Genomic DNA, 23,369 nt, shown 5'->3' with positions numbered 1-23,369 from the left:
CTTTACCACTGGACCACCAAGGAAGCCCCCACTCCAGGCTTTTTTTTTTTTTTTTGGCTGTGTTGGGTCTTCGTTGCTGCATGCAGGCTTCCTCTAGTTGCAGCGAGTGGGAGCTACTCTTCATTGCAGTGCATGGGCTTCTCTTTGCAGTGGCTTCTCTTGTTGCGGAGCACGGGCTCTAGGTGTGCAGGCTGCAGTAGTTGCAGCACACGGGCTCAGTAGTTGTGGCACACGGGCTCTAGAGCTCAGGCTCAGTAGTAGTGGCGCACAGGCTTAGTTGCTCCGCAGCATGTGGGATTTTCCCAGACCAGGGATTGAACCTGTGTCCCCTGCATTGGCAGGTGGGTTCTTAACCACTGAGTCACCATGGAAGTCCGCAGGCTTTTTAAAAAATTAGTGCTGAAGTGTATATTATTTTCCATCCTTTAGCTTGTAACCTATTTGTGTCTTTATATATATGTTATGCACTATTTTTGAAGGCAGCACAGAGTTAATCCTTGTTGGTTTTTCTTTTTTGAACCTAATCTGATATTCTTTGCCTTTTAATGAGAGTATTTAGATCATTTATACTAATGTGATTATTGATATGGTTAGGTTGAAATGTAGCATCTTGCTTTTTTTTTTTTGTATTTGTCCCACCTGTTCTCCATTCCCTTTTCTCTTTTTCCCTGCCTTCTTTTGAACTAATTTTTTTTTTTTTCTGATTTATCTCCTTTGGCTTATGACTATTTTTTTATGCTTTAGTGTTGATTTAGGGTTTATGGCTATATCCTTAACTTACTACAATATCCCTTTAAGGGATATTGTACTTCTTCACATATGGTAAAAAAACTTTAATATTATATTTCAATTTTTCCTCTCCTGACCTTTGTGCAATTATTGTCACACCTTTTATATGTTATAAACCCCAACTCCACTATTACTATTTTTGATTAAACGATTACCTTTTTAAAAAGATTTAAATTTTAAAAAGCAAAACCTTATACATTTACCCAGGTGCTTACCATTTCTGGTGCTCTTTATTTCCATTTGGTATTATTTTCTTTCTTCCTGAGGACTTTAACATTTCTTGTAGTGTGGGTCTAACGGTGATTAACTCTTTAAGCTTTTGAATGTGTGAAAATGTCTTTATTTCACTATTTTTTTTGAAAAATATTTTCATTAGCTATAGATTTCTAGGTTAACAGCTTTTTCTTTCATTACTTTAAAGACATTGCTCCACTGTCTTCTGGCTTGCTTTGCTTTTGATGAAAAGTCTGCTGTTGTTCTTTGTTCCTCTAAATTTATAGTTTCTTCATTCTCCATTTTAAAATCTTTCTCGTTATCACTGGTTTTAAATTATCTGATTATGTTGTGCCTTGGTGTAATTTTCTTCTTCTTTTTTTTTTTTTTTGGTAATTGCTAGCTTTTCATTGAGCTTCTGAGATTTGTGGGCTTATGGTTTTCATTAAATTTAGCAAATTTTCAGCCGTTATTTAAAAAAAATTTTTTCTGTTTCCTCCCTCCTTTGGAGACTCTAATTACACAATATTTTTGGCTGTTTAAAGTTATCCCACAGCTCACTGATGGGCTTTTTTCCCCAGGATTTTTGTGTCTTTTATTTTGTATAATTTCTATTGCTGTGTCTTCAAGTTCATGCAATTGTTCCTTCTGCAGTGTCTAGTCCGCTGTGAATCCTATCCAGTGTATTTTTCATCTCAGATGTTTATGTTGTCTCTAGAAGATCAATTTGGGTCGTTTTATAGCTTTCATGTCTTTTCTTAACAAATTTATGCTTCCTCTATTATCTTGAACATATAAAACTTGGTTATACTAATGTTTTTAATATCTTCATTTAGTGACTGTTATTTATTAAAATCTTATTAAATTACTTAAATAAAATCTGTATTAAATTTGTTTATTAATATCTTTATTAAATCCTTCATTTCTGAGTCTATTTTTATTGATTGAATTTTCTTTTACTACTGAATTTTCCTGTTTCTTTGCATATCTGGTAAATTTTGATTGAATGCTAGACATTGTGTACTTTACCTTGTTAGGTGGTGGATATTTTGTGTTTCTTTATATATTCTTGAGCTTTGTTCTGAGTTGGAGTTAAGCGACTAGAAACAATTCGACCCTTTTCTTTTCTATTTTAATTTTTTGTCCACGCCATGCGGCATGCAGGGTCTAACCCGTGCCCCCTGCAATGGAAGTGTGGAGTCTTAACCACTGGACTGCCAAGGAAGTCCCACAGTTTGACCCTGTAAACCAGAAGTCTGCAAATTATAGTCCACGAGCCAAATTTGGCCCAGAGTCTATTTATGTAAATAAAGTTTTATTAGAACACAGCCACTCCCATTCATTTACATATTGTCTATGACTGCTTTAACATTACAATGGCAGAGCTAAGTAGATGCAGCAGAGGTCATATTGCCTGTAAAGCCTAAAGTATTTTCCATCTGGCTCTTTACTAAAAAACTTTTATGATTCCTCTTTTAATGGCTTACTTTTAAGATTTGTTTTGTTTTGTTTTTTTGGCCACACAGTGCAGCTTGTGGTATCTCAGTTCCCCAATCAGGGATCGAGCCAGGTCCACAGCAATGAAAACCCGTGTCCTAGTCACTGGACCACAAGGGAATTCCCACTTTTAAGATTTTTTAGGTAGGATCAGGGCAGCCTTTAGTCTAGGGCTAATTTTGCCTCACCACTGAGGCAATACCTTCTGAGCACTCCATCTAATACCACTTGTATTACAAAGTTTTTCTACTCTGAATGGTGGGGATGCACACTTCCCAGCCCTACATGAGCTAACTTTCCCTTCCCAATGGTTTTTCTCCAAGCCTTGGGTAGTTCTCTCGTAAGCATGCACTAATCAGCACTCAGCTGAAGACTCCAAGGGAACCCTCTGAAGATCTCCAGAGCTCTATTCTCTCTGGTCCTCTGTCCTGCAAATTGTAGCTGCTTCAACCTCCCTGAATTGCCAGCTTTATCACCTCAATTCAGGGTGACTACCGGGGGCTGTGTTTGGGTTCCCCTCTTACACTGTGGCCTTGGGCACATCATTTGTTTCCTTTATCTCAGGGTTAACTGTCTTATGCCACTTGTCACCCAATGTCTAAAAACCTTTGTTTCATACATTTTATGAGGTTTTGTTTGTTTGTTTTGCTAAGGCAGGATAATAAATCCAGTTCCTGTTACTACCTCATGACTGAAAGTCATGGTAGAAGTTCTCTCAGTATGATATTCCAATTCCTTACATTTGCATTAATGTTTTATATTTACAAATAAGTAGTGACAAATCTACACTATCTCATTTCATCCTCTCCACATTGCTAAAGTGTAGCGATTACAAAAAATGCAAAAAATTTTCTGGGGTCACATTACAGAGCAGCTCATGTCTCCTAGTCATTTTCTCTTCTGTAAAATATACGTAATTTTTTCAAAATTTACTATATGTAATGACATAAATTATAAAAGACTATCTTCTCTACAAAGTAAACTGTAAAATAATTTATTACTAGTATCTCAAGCTTATAAAACTGAGCAATATCAGATTAAAGGATTACTAGTTACTGAATGTTGCTAATGGCCAGGTCTATCACCTCAATTAATCCTCATAAGCCTCACAACTATTATTATTTCAATTTTATAAAAGACAAACTGTGGCTAAGAAAGCCTCATTAACTTGCTTATAGTGTACTTATTGGAATCACAGCCATAATTCAAGCCAGGCTACACTTGGTTCTAAAACTTGGGCTATCCACCATTCTGTCTGCTCTTAATTTATAGCTCTTAAAAAGCACACTTCTGGGGGCTTCCCTGGTGGCGCAGTGGTTGAGAATCTGCCTGCCAATGCAGGGGACACAGGTTCGAGCCCTGGTCTGGGAAGATCCCACATGCCGCGGAGCAACTGGGCCCGTGAGCCACAACTACTGAGCCTGCGCGTCTGGAGCCTGTGCTCCGCAACAAGAGAGGCCGCGAGAGTGAGAGGCCCGCGCACCACAATGAAGAGTGGCCCCCGCTTGCCGCAACTAGAGAAAGCCCTCGCACAGAAACGAAGACCCAACACAGCCATAAATAAATTAATTAATTAATTTAAAAAAAAAAAAAAAGATAGCCTACAGACACCAGGCTTTAAAAAAAAAAAAAAAAAAAACACACACTTCTGGAACTAAATTCTGATAGAACACTCTAAATCTTCAGTAACAAAATGGTATTAGGAATCATTTACTAAAAGTATCAATATCTACTCATTTTTATCAAAGAACTTCTAATCAAACAAGCACTGAAAAGAAAATGAAGTATATTCTTAGAAGAAATTTCAAACCTAGTTTTTCTCCCAGTAATCCTTAGAAATATACAGATGATTGAGATTTTAGTTGCTGTTTTCACTTACCTATCTCTGTGGTCACGAGGCAACAAGAGAAGGTTGTATTAGGCAAAGTCAGTAACCGCTATACAATCCATTTTCCCTATCCCACTTTCCCATCTTTGTAAACAAAACACACAAAAATTATTACTCTCGTAGAGTTCATCTTCAAGTGAAAGGGAGACAGACAAGTAAAATATATCAGAAGGTGGTTAAAAAAATAAAGTACTGGGACTTCCCCGGTGGTGCAGTGGTTAAGAATCCACCTGCCAATGCAGGGGACATGGGTTCGAGCCCTGGTCTGGGAAGATCCCACATGTTGCGGAGCAACTAAGCCCGTGCACCACAACTACCGACCCTGCGCTCTAGAGCCCGCGAGCCACAACTACTGAGCCCACGTGCCACTACTGACGCCTGCGTGCCTAGAGCCTGTGCTCTGCCACGAGAAGCCACTGCAAGGAGAAGCCCGCACACCACAAGGAAGAGTAGCCCCCACTCGCCGCAACTAGAGAAAGCCCGCACGCAGGAACAAAGACCCAACGCAGCCAAAAAAATAAATAAAAATAAATAAATTTATTTTAAAAATAATAAATAAAGTACTGTAGCGATAGGAAGTGCTGGTAGTGTAAGGCAGGGAGAAACAGTGGTAATTTGAAATAAGGTAGTCAGGGAAGGCCTGGATGCGGAGATGACAATTTTGCAAAGATTTAAAGGAGGTAAGGAAGCAAGTCATGTGGCTATTTGTGGGAACAGTAATTGCAAAACCCCAATGTAGGAACAAGAATATTGGTATGGCTAAAGCAGTGAGTGAGGGGGAAGCAGTAAAAGGTTAGGTTAGATCAGAGGTAATGGGGGCCCATATCATGTACAAGTTGATAAGCCTCTGTGAAGAGAGGCACCGGAGTCACTGGAGCAGAAAAGTAACATGATCAGACTTAAGAGTTTAAATAATTTATCTGTCTGCCATTTGGAGAATGGGTTATAGGGGAGAAAGTGTAAAAGCAGGGAAACAAGTTAGGAGGCTATTTTAATAAAAAGACGAAGGCTTTGACCAGTATGGTAGTCGAATACATGGTGAAAAGCAGTCATCTTCTAGATATATTTAAGGCAGAGCTGACAGTATTTCCTGACAGCTGGGTGTATAGGGGATGACAGAAAGAAGAGAGGATGATGGTGCCACAGAGACTATCTGAGCAACTGGAGGAATGCAGTTGCCATTTACTGAGATGAGGAAGACTTAAGGAAGAAGAAAGTTTGGTTGGAGTGGAGAGGATTAGCCATTTATACTGTAAATGTTTTCAGTGATAGAGGGGATAATTCATTTCCCAGGTTAAAAATGTTTGTTCAAATCTATTCCAAATGTTTAGATTTCACTGAGTTAAAAAAACTACCATGAAACAGGAGATCTAAATTTTTCTTCAATATGCTACAAGAAAAAGTTACAGAACAGAAATATAGCTACTCCAAATGATAAAATGAGAATAAAGCTAAATTCTCTCAATCTGCAATTCTCCCTTCATTTCATCTCATTGCCAGATTTTCACAGATAAACGAAACAGAATTTGTTATACCTCATTAGTCAAACCATTCACATTAGTGGCTTTCTCCCAGGATGTTGTGTCCCTCTTACCATCTGCCACAGGATGTTCTAGGTGAAGACTGTGATGTCCAACAGGATGGATGTATGTGCCACCTCAGCTCCACAGATAGCACTTTGCTCCTGCTAATCATAACCCTGATAGGAAGTCACTCCAAAGAAACAGATGGCCCTAGCCCAAGATGTGTAATTCAAACTTTCTCAAAATAACTATCACCTAATGGCATGAGAAAAAGTGAGACTATCTTTAAAATAATATAAGAACCAAATAAAAAAAAGGTTTTGCTCTAATTTTTGTTCAGGTTCTCTATAAAAACATTCTCATGTAATTAGAAAATATACAAGGTGAAGGATAAAGAAATTAAAATATCAACTTACAAAAGCCAATGATGACTATGTTGTCAATCAGGCGGGAAAAACCTAAAAACAAAAATAAAAATTATATATTAGTTTTATATAGTAGTTGTGTGTGCATTTTTAATTGTAACTTCACTGAGATAACTGCAGATTCACATGAAGTTTTAAGAGAGATCTTTAGTATCCTTTACTCAGTTTCCCCAGTGGTAATATTTCACAAAACTGAAGTGCAATGTCACAATCAGTATATGTGTGTATATATATATCATATATATTATACAATATACTGGTCTTTTTAAAATAAATTTATTTATTTATTTATTTTTGGCTGCATTGGGTCTTTGCTGTTGCGTGCAGGCTTTCTCTAGTTGCAGCGAGCAGGGGCTACTCTTCATTGTGGTGCGCAGGCTTCTCATTGCAGTGGTTTCTCTTGTTGCAGAGCACAGGCTCTAGGCACACAGGCTTCAGAAGTTGCAGCATGTGGCCTTCAGCAGTTGTAGCACACGGGCTCAGCAGTTGTGGCTCACAGGCCCTAGAGCACAGGCTCAGCAGTCGTGGTGCACGGGCTTAGTTGCTCCGTGGCATATGGGATCTTCCCAGACCAGGGCTCGAACCCGTGTCCCCTGCACTGGCAGGTGGATTCTTAGCCACTGCACCACCAGGGAAGCCCTATATTGGTCTTTTGAGATTTTTCCCAGTTTCATTTTATTTGTGTGTTTATGTTTACTTCTATAGAATTTTATCACCTGCAGGCTCACAGATCCCCCGACAGCCAAGATACTGAACACCACAAGGATTCCTCATGTCATCCTTTCATAAGTACACCCACCTCCTTTCCCACAACCTCCTTCTGTCCCTAACCCCTTGTATATCTATTTTTAACACTAAAATAATAACATCCATTTGTGAACAATAAGTATCTTACTCACTGTGTGTTAAGAGTCTACTGTGGGGCTTCCCTGGTGGCGCAGTGGTTGAGAATCTGCCTGCCAATGCAGGGGACACGGGTTCGAGCCCTGGTCTGGGAAGATCCCACATGCCACGGAGCAACTGGGCCCGTGAGCCACAACTACTGAGCCTGCGCGTCTGGAGCCTGTGCTCCGCAACAAGAAAGGCCGCGATAGTGAGAGGCCCGTGCACCGCGATGAAGAGTGGCCCCCACTTGCCACAACTAGAGAAAGCCCTTGCACAGAAACGAAGACCCAACACAGCCATAAATAAATAAATAAATTTAAAAAAAAAAAAAAAAAAAAAAGAGTCTACTGTGTAGTTGAATGTCAAATCATGAATAAGGAATTCTATTTTTCTGCATTAAAGAGTAAGTTTCAGTTTAAGGAACAAATTCTCTGAAAGGATGTTTGTTCCTCGTTACCTTAACATAGACTACTCACTTCAAAAATCAAAAGGTAAAAGGTAAGCTAAAGTAGTGACTGAACTCATAGATTTCATATTTTTAATATTTATTTTAAAATATTTTATTTTTTAGAGCAGTTTTAGGTTCACAGTAAAAATGATGGGAAGGTGTTTTTTTTCGTTGTTGTTTGTTTTTTAAATTTATTTTGGCTGTGCCGGGTCTTAGTTGCAGCATGCAGGATCTTTAGTTGCAGTACGCGGACTTCTTAGTTGCAGCATGCATGCAGGATCTAGTTCCCCGACCAGGGATCGAACTCAGGCCCCCCGCATTGGGAGCACAGAGTCTTACACACTGGACCACCAGGGAAGTCCCAGGAAGGTGTTTTTAATTTCAAATTCCACTTGTTCATTGCTGGTATATAGGAAAGCAACCGACTTTTGTATAATGAACTTGTATCCTACAATGCTGCTGTAATTGCTTATTGGTTTTGCTACTGAGGTAAGGCTAGCCTCATTGAATGAGTTAAAAAGTATTCCCTCTCCTTCTATCCTTTGAAAGTGATTATAGAGAACTGGCATAATTTCTTCCTTAAATGTTTGGCAGAATTCACCAGTAAAACCATCTGGGCCTGGTGCTTTCTATTTTGGAAGGTAATTATTTACCTGAATTCTTGAATTGAGAAATCCTCTTCAATTGTCTATTTCTTCTTCTGTGTTTTAGCAGATTGTCTTTTAAAGAGTTGGTCCATTTCATCCAGGTTATCAAATTTGTGGGCACTGAGTAGTTCATTGTATTCCTTTATTATCCTTTTAATGTCCAAGGGATCCGAAGTGATGTCCCTTCATTTCTGATATGAGTAATTTGTACCCTCCCTCTTCTCTTCTTAGTTAGCCTCATTAGAGGCTTATCAATTTTATTGATCTCTTCAATAAAACCAATTTTTGTGTCCTTGCTTTTCTCTATTGATTTCCTATTCTCAATTTCATTGATTTCTGCTCCAATTCTTATTACTTCTTTTCTTCTCCATACCTTAGATTTAGTTTGCTTTTCTTTATCTAGTTTCCTAAGATGGAAACATAGATTGATTCTTCCTTCCTAGCATATGCATTCAATGCTATACATTTCCTTCTAAGCACTGCTTTCTCTGTGTCCAACACATTTTGATAAGTTGTGTTTTCATTTTCATTTAGTTCAAAATATTTTTAAATTTCTCCTAAGATTTTTTTTGACCTATGTATTATTTGTAAGTATGTTGTTTAATCTCCATGTATTTTGAGAACTTTCCAGTTGTCTTTCTATTATTGACTCTAATTCCATTGTGGTCTGAGAGCAGATATCATATGATTTCTATCCTTTTAACTTTGTTAAGATGTGTTTTATGGCCCAGAATGTGGTCCATCTCGATGAATGTTCCAAGTGAGTTTGAGAAGAATGCCAGTATGCTTGGGTTCAGGTAAGAACCCTCTTCAACGTTGCAGACTGCTGAATTCTCATCGTACTCTCACGTGTCAGGAAAAACAGCTGGCTAGTTCTCTGGCCTCTTCTCATAAAGGCACTAATCTCATTCATGAAGGCTCCACCCTCATGATCTAATTACCTCCTGAAGCCCCACCTTCAAATATCATCACATTTGGCATTAGTATTTCAACATATAAATTTTGTGTGGACATAAACATTCAGTCCATTGTAATGACCTTATATAGAGATAAAGACAATTTAGTCATTTCTGAACAACCTCACTCTCTACAAAATCTCACACCAATAATAGCATGAGCTGGGGGAAAAGTTGGGTAGACTACTCAAAACCTATACAATTTTGTAATCAGAGAGCTAACCAAATAATAACGGGTACCTTGACCTGAACTTGGACAGCCCCAGTAGGCAGCTCAGTGTAACTGGAGAGTGCCTCAGGTAATATCACAAATGCTCAAAAACAAAGGAATGGAAAGGCTACTGCAAGAGAAATGGCGACAAAGGGTTCAGAGATGGGGTCTCACAGCTGGGGAGAGTGACTTCACTCTAACCCTGTCAACTCAGACTCAGTTGGGTTCCAGAGCCTGCACAACTCCAGAACATTCCCCCACTCTTATTAATTTCCCACTTTCTCTACTCTCTTCCAAATGACCTCCCACTCCCCACACTTGTACATACATCTCTCTGCTAACATCCCTACTTAATGCTTCACTGAGAGAGAGAGAGAAAGAGAGAGAGAGAGAGAGAGAGAGAAAGAGAGAGAGAAAGAGAGAGAGAGAGACAGACAGAGCGTGTTACTGGATGGAGCATCTCATCTTCCCAATGCTAAACCTACAAATTTCTCTTCCTAGCACCAAAGGTCAACCCCACCTCACCATCCAAAGTTTTCTCTCCATTATCATCCTCTCCCTTTCTACTAGAGGTACTTCTCCCCAACACACAATCATGCTCTGGTATTTCCCAACCTTTAATAAACAAAACCTTCAATGACCTCGCATTGCCCTCCAGTTCCCACTATGTTTCCAGACTAACTTTCTCAGATTAACTTCACAGAAAAGAATTGAAAACAGATAATCCCCATTTCCTCACCTCCTATTCACTTTCCAACCCATTCCCTTGGCTCTTATCTCCACCACTCTATCAAAGGATCCTTATCAAGGTCATCAAAGCAATTCCTATTATCCTCATTTAACAAATCAGGACACTGAAGCTCAAGAGAAATTATTAGGTTGAGATAGTAAAGATACATACCTTCCCTTGGAGATAAGCAAAAGCCTAGGGCTGCCCCAAAGCACTCTTTTCAGGATATTAAACTAAGGACTTTATCTTCCAGGGACCCCCACCTCTTTCCTTCCTTATGTCACCCTCCCTGTACTAAATCTCAAGATTTACTCCTTAAAATACCTCATTACTTTTCATTATTTTAACTGAGAAAAAGCCTTTGCTTGACCTATGAATATTTTCTGTGTAGGCCACTTGGTGTATATTATATTGATCACAACAACCTGAGAATAGGTGGGTTTATACCCTTTATACAAATAAGAAAATTTTGGCTCAGAAAGAAAAGAAACCTTCCTAATATCGGACGGTTATGAAGTAGTAGAGCTAACATTTGATCTGATCACCCAGATCCTGCTCCCCAGGCTGACTGCCCTTCATGATGGTTAGATCTCACAGTTTCTTAGTTGTTCCTATTACATGGTAACAGGGTAAGGGCATCACTCAGAGAGATGTGACATAGTCCCAATACCTCCATAAGGTCAGAAAACCTAGGATTGATATAAATTTGCTACGAGCAAACACATAAGAAACTGATTTATATATTATAATGAGGACTTTATAATAAAAATAGTAATTGTCAAGACATTCAACCCAACTTTGGTGATCAGGGCATTTTCCCTTTCTAGCTCTATCTAGGAAGCTAAATTAGTAAGCACAAGAATGGTATAGCTTTACGTGCTCATTCATATCTTAGTCTCATCTTCTAGGCAACACAGATATTACACTTGCTCAGCACTGTCCTTAAACACAGGCAAGAGTGGTTCACAGCAAACCCTTCCCTCTACAGTGAAAAGTCCAAGTGTCTAAGGGGACATACTCACCCAGGCCCAGACTCCCCTCTTAGACTATGCTCCAGGATCCTGGAACCATGGAATTCTTGTTCAAAGAGCTTCAAGCCTGCCACCAGGGACTGCACAGTCCTTTCACCTAAACCTGTTACTTTTTAGGACAGATCATGCCACTCTATGTGCCACACTAGGCTCAAGAGGTGGCCAAGGGGTGGCTGTTTGTAGGGGTGTGGACATAACCAAATGTGTGCCCTTCATAGTGTAGAACTGGGCCAAGAATGTGAAGAAAAGAGAAGATGGGCCAGCTCTCCCTACACTGCCATGTTCTAAAGGTGCAGAAATCTCAAGACTAAGAATTCCACATTCAAACCTGGTTTTCCAGGTCATTTGAGATCAATCTGTCAAGGAATGATAGAATATATTTTTATAGTTAGTTTACTGTCTTAAAACTTTTAACTGTTTAGCATCACAGTACCAGTCCTTCTGTTTATATTCCTGCTTGGACTTCTCTACCCACTTATAGTTAGGCAGGGCCGTGTGACTAGCTCTGGGCTGCCAACAAACAGTTAATTACTGGCACAAGACCATTTAATATTATCTTTCCCTACCATGTAAATCGAGAAGACCAAGTATTTCAGAAAGCATACAGCTCAAGATGGTGATGCATCACAGGCCTAAGTCTGACAGTGTGGATGGAGTAGAGTCTCCCACAGATCCACAATGGATGTTTAGTGTGAACACGAAAATAAACTGTTCTTCTGTGAAGCCACTGAGGTTTGGGGATGGCTCATTAGCACAGGTAACTTTAGCCCATCCTGACTATATAGAAATTGGTACCAGAAGTAGGATGCCTCTCTAGCAAAAACCTAAAACACATGGCCATGGTTTTGTGGTCAGGAAGCAGTGAGAAAAATTATCTTAAGAGCTGGAAAGATAGTGGCGTATTTTATACAGTGGTATGTTTGGTAAAGCATTTGCTTCTGGTGCCTTGGGAGGCAGATCACCTACCTAATGAAACTGCAGCCCTAGAAGAGGTAACAAAACAAAACACTGAAGAGTGCACTGGTTATTGGCTGCATTTGGCAAGGTATTCAAGAAAGAGATGAGCTCAAAAAAGGACTATCCAGTTTTCAAGAAGTGGAGGAATGGAGGATCAAACATTTCAGATTTGCAGTATTAAAAGAACTAACTACTTCTCAACTCCCATACTAACAGTTTAAAGACTTCGAAGGTCATAAGCCTAGGAAAATCTTTTTTTTTTAAATTAAATTGCCTCAGGGCAATGATAGATAATGTATCCACTAAGTCATTTATATGGATAAAATGACTGAGGAAGAAGATGAGATTAAGGGTCAAGATTTCCAAAAGAAGCAAGCCAGTCCCAAAATAACTTTCTTTGGGTCAAGAAAGAGAGCTACAGGAATCCAGGCCTCTTAAAACAATGAACAAGAAGGTAGAATCAGGCCCTAATTAAGAAATATTTGTTCCCCTACATGTCATGATACCTGTCATGAGGGATTTCAAAATTGCTATGGACCAGTGACTCCAGTGTGTCTTCCAGGTTTCCCTTTTCCAATCTACTTTGGATATGTGGCATGGGCAAACAATAAACTAATACTTTTCATTGTGTTAAACCATTGAGCTTTTGGAGTCATTTGTGCTATAGCATAACCTAGCCTCTCCTGAGTGATACACAAGGCTCCTTAGTGTAATCCAAACAAGATAAGTTAGTTAAATGATTTTAATGGACAGTGGTATCAAATGCTGCCAATCAAAGGAACCAACTTTACCATACTCTACATCTCAATATAGATGTTGAGGGCCCCCCAACAGTCTTTTCTGTTATCAAATCTTTCTCACTTGGTCATGTTAAAAATGCCACCAAATCTCTTGTGGAAAAAAACGTATCCAGTAGATACATGCTTTCTTTAATTATGTAAAGAGCATTTATAAGCTATAGCTATCAAATCCTGTTCTTCCTCCTGATCTAAAAAGAGATTGTGCCTTTTAAAGTAGATTTCTGCTCATATCAAATTCCTTCTATTATGTTGATTTTTTACTAGTTCTAGGATGCCTCACTATTGCCACTATATACTGCCTGTGTTTTTACCACAGTCACCTGCTTTTAACAGATTTATGATCTCCTTTTCATTTGGAAAACTTTTCTATTTACTTCACTTCATTTCCCACTTAAAAACGGGGATCTGAAAGTGACAGTTCAGGAGGAACCATTATACATCAGTCCATGCACCAAAAAGGGAGGTGAGACACTGCCTTTACTAGAATTAGCTCTACGTTAGCTGTTCCTAAATCTTCCACAAAGATTTTATGTAGTCTTGGATCCTATTTGGCCAGTGAAGTCTGACATTTCCAATTGAAAAACAACACATATGTAATTCAGGTAATTCCATAACTTCCCAGGCAAGATATGGAAAAGACTACATCACTTTCTCTACCTGTCAAAACAATTACAGGAAATAGGGATGCTGGCTTCTAAACAGCTGAGAGCTTCCAACATAAGATTCATGGAATAAACATGGACTTCAACATATACAACCTTTGATCAATCTTCTTCAAAATCTTGGAACCTCATGGACCAACAAGTTTCTTCTTCCTCTTTCTTATTTTAACTGAAGCAAGCATAAGAGGGGGCAGGGAATTTAGGTGATTATATTTTGAATTGCCAACCTAATAGAGGAAATCAAACGTTCCTTCTTTTACACACACACAGAGATACCATCTACTCTAATTTTTAAAAATCTGAGTAACATGTTTATGCTTTAAAACTAGAATGCTTTCCATCATCTACTCCTCCGACATTGTGGGGGAAAAAAACTGGGATTAACTGAAACAGGTAAGTCACTACAAAACAAAACAAAAATTCCTAAAGTGTACTGGTGAAATTTATAATCTACAACGTCCAAAGACGGATCTGTATTATCTTAATAATCCCAGAAAGGTATCAGAAAAATCAACAATTTTCCTATATACTGTAGATTTTTTAAACGTCACAGTGAATGATGTTCTACATCACATCCTCTCAGAATATGAACATCTTTCCCCAGATGTTTAAAAACAATTTTCCAGATTGCAGTTTTAAACATCTCTTTGATGTGACACGGTATTATCCCTAAAACATATGACACTGACTTCATGCTTCACAGAAGTACAGATAGATTTAACACAACAGCTCTACTTCACACAAGCTCTCAAAATCTCCAGCAGGAGCTAAACTAAACTAATTGCATTACGAAAACTCCGGTTATTCTTATGAAATATATGGCAGAGAGTGAAAGCAGCATGAACACTAAAGCAGCTTATATTCAGTCCCAATACTTTACTGCTGCATGCATTTCTAGAAAACCCATTGTTATGGACTGAATTGTGCCCCCCAATATTCATATGTTGAAGCCCCCAATGTGACTGTATTTGAAGATAGAGCCTTTAGAAAGATAATTAAGGTTAAATGAGGTTGACGATGAAGCCTTAATCCAATAGCACTGGTGACCTTAGTAGAAGACAAAGAGACACCAGAGACCACTCTCTCTCCATGCACACACCCAGTGCATAGAGGAGAGGCCATGTGAAGACACAGCAAGAAGGCAGCCACCTGCAAGTCAGGAAGAGAGCCTCATCAGAAACCAAATTTGCTAGCACCTTGATCTTGGACTTCCAGACTCCAGAACTCTGAGTACATTTCTGTTGTTTAAGCCACCCAACCTGTGGTATTTTGTTATGGCAGCCCAAGCAAACTAATACACCTACCCTTCTAGGATATTTCAGAGTATTTTCCCCCAGGAATGAAAAAAGGAAGGACACTTAACACTGGGTGGGTCCAAGCCTTAATTATCAAACAGAGACCTTTCGTTTCAAGGTCTAGCAATACTAAATATTTCCTATGAAATGAAAAATCTGCATCTACTAACTGCATTAGTGGTAACCAACAGTAAAATTACCTGGCATCTAGACCTCCAGTCTCTTTTCCAAAATATAAAGGATGAGAGATGTTTAGGAGCTAACCAAGACCAAAAGATGTTTCATTTGGTCCCCCTCCCACCATAGTCCACTCTACTGTAAGACCTGGGGAGCCACATCTTTCTTTAGATTTTCTTGATTTAGAATTTCATTACCTCCCAACTGCTATGATGGCAACAGTGCCATATAAAGAAGAAACACTAGTAATTTGAGAGGAACTTTAACAAGATCCGAACATTTGTCTCACTAAGAAGCAGCTAACCCCGTCACTACTTGGTACTCTTCCTGTTAAGTAGATCTGGGAAAGTCTTCTATCACAGGCCTATATGTATGATTATGAGGCTGCCATTAGAGGTAGCTGAGAGTTAATCAAATATCAAGCACTTACAAAGTGCATACAAATAGAAGCTATGGCAACGACAGCCAATTCTCCCCGATATCCACTCTTCCCTTATTCCTTTGTAATATAATCTCTGAATTTTAAAAGGGCAGCTATACTGAAAAAAAGTGAACCTTGACCCTTATCTCACATCATAACAAAAATGTGAGATAGATCATAGAATGGATCACAGACCTAAATGTGAATGGAAAATGAATACCTTCATGACTGTGGAATAGACAAAGATTTCTAAAGCAGGATACAAAACACAGTAACTATTTAAAAAATTGATAAACTGGATTTGATTAAGAACTGTTCCTGAAAAAACATCACTAAAAGAGAAAACAGAAAAGTCAGACTGAGAAGCTATTTGCAATATACACATCCAACAAAGGACATTTTCCAGAATACAAAGAATTCCTACAAATCAATAAGATGACAAACAACCCAATAAAAATGTGTGAAAGACTTAAACAAGTACTGCTCCAAAAAATATATCTATTTTTACCTTATCAAATTAGCCAAGATACATGTGAAAAGGTGCTCAACATTATTAATAATGAAGGAAATGCAAATGAAAACCATGAGACAGCATCTCACATCCACCAGAGGGCTTAATATGAAAAATAATAATATCAAGTGCTGGTGAAAATGTGGAACTACAGTTGTAACTCTCACTGCTACCAGGAGTGTCCATTTATTCATTCACTGTTGGTAAACTGTTCGGCAGAACTCACTAAAACTAAATATACGGCTGTTCTGTGACTTAATTCTAGTCTTACATATGTTCCCAAGTGAAATACTACAAATGTCCACCAAAACATCTGTGTATGACTATTCATAGCAGCTTTATTTATAATAGCCAAAATCAGAACACACCCACACATCTATTAACAGAATGAATAAACAAATTGTGGTATATTGATAGAATGGAATGCTAATCAGAAAAAATATATATGAGAAAGAAAGAATAAACTATACATGCATCAACATGGATAAATTTCAAAAAAAATTATGCTGAATGAAAGAAGTCAGACACGAAGAAGTACATACTACTTGGTTACCCTTAAAGTTCAAGAATAGGCAAAACTTATCTAGAGTGATGGAAATCAAAAGAGTTACTTCTGGGGAGGTACTGGCTAGGGGGTGCATGAGAGAATTTTCTTTTTCTGGATGGATGTAATATTGTCTATCTTCATGCAGTAATTATACAGGCAATATGTTTTTAGAAAAATCATCAAGCTGTTTATTTAAGATTGGCACACTTTATATGCTCTCCCCACACCCATGTATTTTACATCTCAATAGAAAAAGTACTTCACAAAAGACAAGCAGACTATTTTTACCTAGTGAAAGTTATTAGGCAAATGCAAAATATTCTTCTTCAAAATAAAACAAATTGTGCTTAAGTTTCTATTTCACTTACCCCCAAAATAAGCTAAAATTAGATGATCAAACCTTATTCATTAGTATCAATGAAAACTTGGAAGGAAAATCCAAAGAAAATAGGAGTACATCAGTTAGTCCACAGCAATTAACTTAGTCAATGAAACGACGACTCCAAGTAGCATACTGGTAATGTAAGTGAAGCAATTTCAATGTGTTTTACCAAAAATACGTCTGTTTAATAATTTTATTTAACTATTTATTTTTAGTACCAAGGTGGGATGACATACAAGAAATCGCAAGAGCTTTTGAATCAGACAGACCAGTTTTGTCACTTACTAACTACACTGGTGTTGGGCAAGTTTCTTAATCTCTTTGATACTGAGTTTCTTCACAATTTAAAAGAGAGACAATAACACTCTGCAAAATTGTAGCTCGACTATAGTAGGTATTTAAGAGTGGTAGCTATTTAGCAATAGCTCTTTGTATGCAAAGTATCATGGCAAGCACTGGAACCCCATCTCTAAGAACCTGATCAACTGGAAGTGACATTTAGATATAAAGATTGGTGATGAAGGAAAGAATTTAACAAGGACTATAGATTACAAATTACAGGGTTCCTATCTAGCTAGTAGGATTGTGGAGTGAGTATTCTCTGAACAGAGCCTAGAAGATTTTTGGGAAATTCACTTAAGACAGAGGAAATGGCATGAAAAAGCATAGCCTGCCAAGAGCATTTCCTGGCAAGAAAAAGCATAGCCTCAAAAACAGTGCACTGACTTCAGGTTCTAATGAGTAGTTAAGACCACTTGTGCCACTGGACTAATTCTGAGGAGTAAGACTATAAGGCTAGTAAAGCCTCTTGGGACTAGATAGAAAAATGACCACTGTCAGGTTAAGAAGTCAAGGACCTGTTTTCTCAAATCTTGGGATGTCACTGAAGGGTTCTTTCCAGGGAAATGACCCCAGTGGTCATTACACATGATAGGAAGGGAAGGAAAACCTCAATATGGGTGGAAATAGCATAGAATGATAAGGACCTAATCCAAGATGCTGAGAGGAGTGGAAAAAACAAAGATATTAGAATTCAATTTTATCAACTTCTTAAAAAGTAACAGAAATTGAGTTTCCCTGATTGATTCAAGTAGGCCTAACTTCAACTTTTAAAATGATTTTGACTGTCCCATAAGCTCCCCCAAGAGCAAAAAACGTATCCCAAACTAGAAAAACACATTGTCTAGCACACTGAAAGTGCTCAATACATACTGTTGGCAAATGAATCTTTTTAAATATTCCAAATATTGAAACCTCTACGATAATACAATGTTCAAGGTAAAACATGTAGAAAAGTTAAAAATCATTTTTCCTTCCTGCTGAGTGGCCATTTTTCATAATATATGCCAAGTTTTGAATGTGCTCAATTTAATATTTAAAAAGATTCATTTGCAAAAGCTATCTCTATCTCTAGCTTTACCAAAAGAGTTAGATAGAAATCGCTCTAGAAAGTTAGGAATGTTGCCACCGCAGTTGCTAAGCTCTTGTGTAATTTATATATATATTTTTAGGAATCTATCATTCATTGTGTCCTTTGTTGTGGCAAAAGAACACCTGCTGTATGACTCATGAATATTACATGAAAAAAATTAAAGAGTAAATTAAATCCAGGTCATATATGTAAGCTTTATCCAAGAGTACAAGATGATTTCATAATAAGATAACCTGTATAATTATTAAAATAATTAAAATTAAAATAACTTACCACATTAAGAAATAAAGAAAAAAATGAGTACTTCCTAGGCACTAAGCACAATTTTTAGTCCTTTCTACATATTAGTTCTTTTAATCCTCTCAGCAACCTTCTATGGTAGATACTTGTTATCTGCATTTTATAGATGAGAAATTTGAAATACAGGGAAGTTAAGTAATTGTCCAATATTACACTGTAGCAAGGAAGGGGCAGAACTAGGAACTGAACTCAGGCAGTCTGGTTCCCGAGTCAGAATTCCAGTTAATAAACATAGAAAGAATAAAAGAAATGGAAATCACCACTAGAATACCACAATAATAACTGCTACAGGCAAGGTCAGTTGAATGCTAAAATTAGTGAGCAAAACTTTAAGGAGAAACAGGACATTTGCACAACCTCAAAATAAATCCCTCAAAATATTTATTAACTATTACGGTAGTTTTAATATATACTCACAAATCATTTGATATTTTTCCCTCTCCTTCCCTTGAATGTGTACTTGCTTCTAATAAACAGTGTGTGAAAAACGAAAAACAGAATGGTTACAATGGATAAGTCTGGCAGACACTACCTAAACTGTGTAATCAAGGTTAATGTGTTGATATGGATATCATGTGCCCCCAGATATGATGCAATGACACAACATCTCTGTGGTATTCTTCCTTCAAAGTCCATAACCTGAGTCTAATTGTGAGAAAACATCAGACAAACCCAAATTGAGGGACACTGTACAAAATACATGGCCATTACTCTTCAAAAGTGGCAAGGTATCGAAAAACAAGAAAAGACTTAAAAACTGTCACGGATTAGAGTAGATTACGTGACAACGAAATGTAATGTGGTATATGGATTATGTCCTGGAACAGAAAAAGAACACTGGTGGGAAAACTGGGGAAATATGAATAAAGTCTATAGTTAATAGTATTGTTCCAGTGTTAATTTCTTAATTTTGGTAAATGCATCATGGTTATGTAAAATGTTAACATTAGAGGAAGCTAGGTGAAGCATATATAGGAACACTCTATACTACCTTTGTAACTCTTTTGTAAATCTAAAATTATTTCATAATTAAAAGTTTTTTTAAAATTTTGATACACACTTGTGAAAACAAATTTCAGTAAACCAGAAACAGAAGAAAAATTTCTCAATCTGGTAAAGAGCATCTACAAAAAATGCATAGTAAACATCATCCTTAAAAGTGAAATATTCTCCCTTAGGATCAGGAAAAAGTAAGGATGTCCATTTTAACACTTCTGTTAAATACTGTTCCAGTGTTTCCAGCCAGTGCAATAAGGCAAGAAAAAAAAATGAATAGAGATAAGAAAGACAAATTTATTCTGTTTTTTTTTTTTTTAAACAGATGACATGATTGTACCTTTAGAAAGATCTACAAACTACCAGAACCGAAAAGTGAATTTAGCATGGTCACTAAATACAAGCTCAATATACAAAAATCAATTGCATTTCTATATACTAGCAAGATGGTTGGACAATAAAATTGAAAAAAAGATACCATTTACAATAGTATCAAAAAAATCAAGTGGCTAGAAATAAATTTAATAGTGTGTAAGTCCTCCACAGTGAAAAACATAAAACAGTGCTAAGAATAACTGAAGAACTTATTCAATTAAGAGATTTACCATGTTCATAAATTGGAAGATTCTATTAAGATGTCCATTCTCCTAAAATTGTTCTACAGAGTCAATGCAATCGCAATCAAAAGTCTAGTAGACTTTTTCTTTAAATAGATGTTGACAAGCTCATTCTAAAATGTGCATGGAAATGCACAGCACTTAAATAGCTAACACAATCCTTAAGAAGACCAAAACTGGAGGGTTTACAGTACTATATGTCAAGACTTAGTATAAACTATGGTAATTAAGAAAGTGCAGTACTGATGAAAGAATTGATAAATAGTTTAAGTGGAACAGATTAGAGTCCAGAACAGACCCAAATATATGATCATTAATTTTTAACAAAGGTCCCACTGCAATTCAATGGAAAAAGTAAAGTCTTCTCAATAAATGTGTAGAGTAGCTAGATGACCACCTGGAAAATAAATACTGACCCCCACCTCACAAAATCAACTGTAGATAAATCAAAAACCCAACTGTGAGGACTAAAATTATAAGGCTTCCGATGGAAAACAATAAGCAAATGTCTTCAGGACCTTGATGGAGGGCAACAATGAAGGTGGAAGAGAATTCTGTGGGCAGTGTACAAAAAAGCACTAACCCTCCACCCACCCCCGCCAAAAAAATAAAACACTGATAGACTGGACTTCATAAAAACAAATCTGTTCATCCAAAGGCACTATTAACAGACTAAGTAGGCAAATTCAGACAGGTAGAAAATACTTGCAAACATGTATCTGATAAAGGTTTCCTATTCAAAATACATAAGGAACTAAAAATCACTAACAAAAAGATAGCCTAATTTTAAAAAGTGGCCAAAAGATTTACACAGGCACTTCATAAGAGAAATCTGAATGGCCAAAAAAGATATAAAAGGATGTTCAACATCATTAATATTCATGGAAATGCAATCAACTTACCCAAAGACCATCAGTTCATCTCCTTGGTATATATCCAAGAGATATGAGTATATACATTCACCAATGGCAGTTTCAAGAACATATACAGCAATTTTATTTATAATGGCCAAAACCTGAAAACAACTCCCATGCTTATCAACAAGAAAAAGGATAAATAAATTGTGGTATATCCTTATAATGCAATACTATAGAAGAGACATCACTAAACTTTTTCTGTAAAGGGTCATATAATATATAGTTTAGGCTTTATGGGCCATATGGTCTCTGTTATAACTATCCAACCCTGCTGAATGGACATGGCTATATTCAATAAAATTTCATATATGAAAATATGTTATGGGCTGGAATTGGCCCACAGTTTGTCATCCCTTGCAACTTATACATGCAACGTGGATGAACAAAAGGAAAGCAATATAGAAAGAATAAACTATATGATTCCATTTATATGAAGTTCAAGAACCCGTGAAAATAATCTATGGTGATAGAAGTGAGAAGAGTTGACTAGGGGAGAGGAATGGCTCTATGGATAGAGACAGGAGGGAACTTTTGCAGGGATGAAAATGTTCTGTTTCTTTATCTGGGTGGTGATCACACAGGCATATACATATGTAAATTTCATCAAGCCATATACTTTATTCTTATGTCTTCATTGTTTTTAAATTATAGTTCAATTTGAAGAAGAAAACAAAAATTAGACAAAGATCAGAATACAGATCTGAAGAAATTATCTAGAATTCAACAAGGTCAAAAATATGTATAATATATAAAAGCGAGATTAAAAGACATGGATGACAGAATGACAAAGTCTAACAGAAGTCTAATCAGAGTTCTTAAAGGAAAGAATGGGAAAAATAGAGGACAAGCAACACTGAAAGACATAAAAGATAAAACTTTCGAGAACTGATGAAAAACAAACCTTAGAGACAGGAACACAATAAATCCAGGATAAATGAAATGTCCACATCTAGACACGCTCTGTCATAAAACTGTAGAAAACAAAAGAAAGAGAAGATCTTAAAATCAGGCAAAAAAAAAAAAAAAAAGACAAATTATCAACCAATAACAGTTATTTGAACTAATTCTAACATTGAAAGTAGAAGTCAATGGAATGTCACCTCCAAAGGGCTGAGAAAGATACTGCCAACCTGGAACTGTATGTCTAACAAAATCATCATTCAAGAATGAATGCAAAATAAAGACATTTTCAGATAACATTTGCCATCAACAGCCCCTTAATAAACAAGCTTGTAAAATATATATTTGAGGAAGAAGAAAAGAAAGATCTGAGATGCAAGGAGGAATGACAAAGAATTCATGAAAAGAAAAAACAGTGATGTCAAATTTATAGGAAAAAAAATCAAAATGGAACTAAACTCTGGAAGACAACAACATTTAAGCTGGGAGATTAACTGGTGTCAAGACAACTCATGCTTCTTGAATTATTCAAAAGAAGAATTAATAAACTTTACATTAAGTTGGTACATTACAATTTTGAAAGAAACCACTAAAAGAAATAAATTTGTAACCTTCATACTAGTCAAGAGGAAGGAAAATGGAATAAGAAAAAATCCAAAAAGGTGGCAGAGGAAAAAACCAGTAAGACAGGATAAAAACAACCCTAAAAGATAATGCTAACTTTCATCCTAAATATATCAGTAATTACACTAAACTTAATTGGACTGATAGATCCAGTTAAAGGACAAATTGTCAGAGTGGATTAGAAAAAACTATGAAGTTTTACCTATTTGAAATAAATATTCTAAGCAACTGCTAACTAAGGGAAAGGTGTGACTAGGAGATTATAAAACAAAATGGATTTTAAGGTTAACAGGCATTTGGGTGAGGAGGCGTCGCTATAGAATGACAAAAGGTCCAATGCACAGAGAAGAAAGAGCAATTCCAAACTTGTATGTACTTTCAACTTTTATAAAGCAAAGTTGACAGAATTACAAGAAGAAATTGAGAAAATTCATTATTTTACTGTGATATTTTTATTACCCCAATCTCAGTAATTGACAGATCAAAGAAACCAAAAAATTGGTAAGGTTAAAAAAGATTTGAACCTCACAATATTTATGCTTGATCTAAGACATATACCTACCTTGCCCCAAAAGTCTGTGAATATAT

The 23,369-nt window shown here is 36.9% G+C and overlaps 1 protein-coding gene across 5 annotated transcripts in view; it reads right to left on the bottom strand.

The window, feature by feature from the left end:
- PLAGL1 (PLAG1 like zinc finger 1) overlaps positions 1-23,369 on the bottom strand; it is a 100,506-nt gene that overhangs the window by 39,321 nt on the left and 37,816 nt on the right. For all 5 annotated transcript variants that reach the window (XM_059941067.1, XM_059941066.1, XM_059941069.1 and 2 more), the window contains exons 2-3: positions 22,159-22,228; positions 6,327-6,368 (exon numbers count right to left, since the gene is read on the bottom strand). The gene's annotated coding sequence lies outside the window, so the exon portion shown is untranslated. The remainder of the gene's footprint in view (positions 1-6,326; positions 6,369-22,158; positions 22,229-23,369) is intronic.

This window comes from Balaenoptera ricei, chromosome 12 (assembly GCF_028023285.1).
Source record: "Balaenoptera ricei isolate mBalRic1 chromosome 12, mBalRic1.hap2, whole genome shotgun sequence".
Taxonomy (NCBI): Eukaryota; Metazoa; Chordata; class Mammalia; order Artiodactyla; family Balaenopteridae; genus Balaenoptera; species Balaenoptera ricei.
The sequence above is the reverse complement of the archived record's forward strand: the minus strand, read 5'-3'. Positions and strand labels throughout refer to the sequence as shown.